Source organism: Eptesicus fuscus, chromosome 8, assembly GCF_027574615.1.
Source record: "Eptesicus fuscus isolate TK198812 chromosome 8, DD_ASM_mEF_20220401, whole genome shotgun sequence".
Classification (NCBI taxonomy): Eukaryota; Metazoa; Chordata; class Mammalia; order Chiroptera; family Vespertilionidae; genus Eptesicus; species Eptesicus fuscus.
This window is the reverse complement of record NC_072480.1, coordinates 40,955,457-40,958,387: the sequence shown is the minus strand read 5'-3', so window position 1 is coordinate 40,958,387 and position 2,931 is coordinate 40,955,457.

The window sequence follows — 2,931 nt, the reverse complement described above, 5'->3', positions numbered from 1 at the left end:
ACTGGGCCTTGCCCTTGGTCTCTGTCCCTGACCCATTCAGTACAATTTTAGCAAGAAACTTGCTAGGTCAGTTTAGCAAAAATCTCCCATCCTTACTATCTAATCAAATTCGTCATCTTCTACCCTTGGTATTTTACCAAGCTCCATATCAAATCAAATTTCTCATCCTCCACCCTTGGTATCTTATCACCTTGATCAACCTTCAGCAAGAAATCCATCAAGTCAGTTTAGCAAGAATTCCCCTGCCCCTTCTCTTAGAAAATTTCCATTCACTGACCCTCACCCTGCCCCTTGGCTATAAATATCCACTTGCCCTTATTGCATTTGGAGTTGATCCCAGTTCTACACTGAGGTCTTTTTTTACCCAATGATTCCTGAATAAAAATTGCCTTCACCAATTTTCAAACAGATTTTTTATTGATTCTTAGAGAGAGAGGAAGAGTGAGGGAGAGAGAGAGAGAGAGAGAGAGAGAGAGAGAGAGAGAGAGAGAGAGAGAGAGAAACATTGATGTGAGAGTGAGACCTCCGTTGGCTGTGCCCTGAACTTCCAACCCTTCAGTGCATGGGACAATACCCAACCAGCTGAGCCATACTGGACAGGTCTGCTTTCACCACTTTAACTTCTGTCTGGTTCTGGTTTTCCTTGACAGTAGTGGCACTTGGATTTTAATTTTTATAATGTAATAACTATATTCTGCTTTAAATTTTCACTTTATATACAAACATACATTTTATATTTACAGATTTCCTTTTATAGCTTCCAAATTTCTAAACTTCAAAGACAAGGGTGAAGTATAACATTTAGATAAACCAAGAACATCACTTCCCCCAAGTGTAAGACTTGTACAAGCAAATATTGAGTAGTCATTCTCAGTGACCAGGAGAAACGGTGTAAAGGTTAGCTAAGTTTAAATTGTAACTGAATTTTTGTAACCTTAGACAATTTATATAAACTCATTGAGCATCAGTTTTTACATTTTAAAGTGGAGTTGACAGTACTTGTATTATTAAGATAAAGCTAAATTGCTATAATTAAAAAGCCACCAAAATACAATGGCTTAAAGATACAGTTTATTACAGTTCTGAGGTGAATGATCTAGGGCAGCGGTCGGCAAACCGCGGCTCACGAGCCACATGTGGCTCTTTGGCCCCTTGAGTGTGGCTCTCTGCGTTAGAACTACTTCTTCAAAATAGACTCGCCCGGGCCGAAAACCGACTTCTGCACATGGGCCACGAAGTTTCAATTGCGCGCCCACACGTGGTATTTTGTGGAAGAGCCACACTCAAGGGGCCAAAGAGCCACATGTGGCTCGCGAGCCACGGTTTGCCAACCACTGATCTAGGGCATCAAGGTAAGGACCCAGATTCCTTCCATTAGGTTACTCTACCAATTCCTAGAGTGATGTCCTATGTGTGATAGAAGGTGGGTAGTTGCCATGTCTGAGTTCCTGTGAGAATGAAAGTGAAAGATACTGTAAAGTAGGAATCCCTATGTCATGAGGCCCAAGTCTGAGATTGCATTCTTCACTTCCACTCAAAGCCTCTTTGCAAGAACTACATCACTACAAGTCTGGAAAATATGGTCTAGTTGGGAAGACATTTAATTGGAAAAAAGGAGAGATGGATTTTTGTTTTTACTGTCAGTGTATTTCTAAACTTCAAAGACAATGTTGAAGTGTAACATTGAGAAAACATATTTTACGTCATAAAATTATGGTGATAATTAAATCAGATTATCTATAAGAAGTATTTGTACAATGCTTAGCACATTGCAATTACTGAAAAGTGTTAGCTGAGCTACAGGAAGTTCCTAGACAACCCAAGTCAAATCTCCCTATACTCTTCTTTCCTCTCAATTTCCTGTCCTTATCACTTAAAGTTTTGCAATGCATTGCAATTTATCAAGTAGTTTTGAATAGTTTTTGTTAAATCATGTGGTTTTATTTTATTTTTAAATATATTTTTTTATTAATTTCAGAGAGGAAAGGAGAGGGAGAGAGAGATAAAAACATCAACAATGAGAGAGAATCATTGATCAGCTGCCTCCTGCACGCCGGCACTGGGGACCAAGCCCACAACCTGGACATGTGCCCTGATGGGGAATGGAACCATGACCTCCTGGTGCATAGGTTGATGCTCAACCACTGAGCCATGCTGGCTGAGCTGGTTTTATTTATACTAGTACTTCTCATTTATTCTGGGGGTTTCTGCTGATCTGGTCTATTGTTTTCTTAGGTGGTATTCAGCTTAAGCCTCCCACCCTCCAGGTATGTAGCAGAGGCAGCCAACAACCTTTGCCCAAAGACTGAGCCCACAGCCCACACCCCAAGAAGATAGTTCTGTGCCTGGGCTAGAAGCCTTTGGAGCAGTCCCACAACCTCTCCTTCCTCCACTGGCCTCCATGCTCTTCTAGGTGGAGGCAGAGAAACCATGCTATTCTCTTTTTATGCTTTCCAGGATTACTGAGATAAATAGAGGTGGGCCAGATTTCCCCCTCACATTCTACATTACAGCTGCTTCTCACTTCATGGCCTGAAGCCTTCTTTGCATCCAGACCCTAAGCAAACATAAGTGTCATGATTATTACACCGTCCAAACTTGGGAGATGTCATCAAGTTCTCCTAAGGACCAGAGTGGGTCAGCAGATATATATATTTTTTTATTTCTTTATTGATTAAGGTATCACATATTTGTCATCATCCCACCATTCCCATCCCAAACCCCTCCCCACGCATGCCCCCACCCCCCTGTTGTCCGTGACCACTGGTTAGGCTTATATGCATGCATACAAGTCCTTTGGTTGATCTCTCCCCCTCACCCCCACCCTCCCCTACCTTCCCTCTGAGGTTTGACAGTCTGATCGATGCTTCCCTGTCTCCGGGTCTGTTTTTGTTCATCAGTTTATGTTGTTCATTATTTCCCCTAGATGAG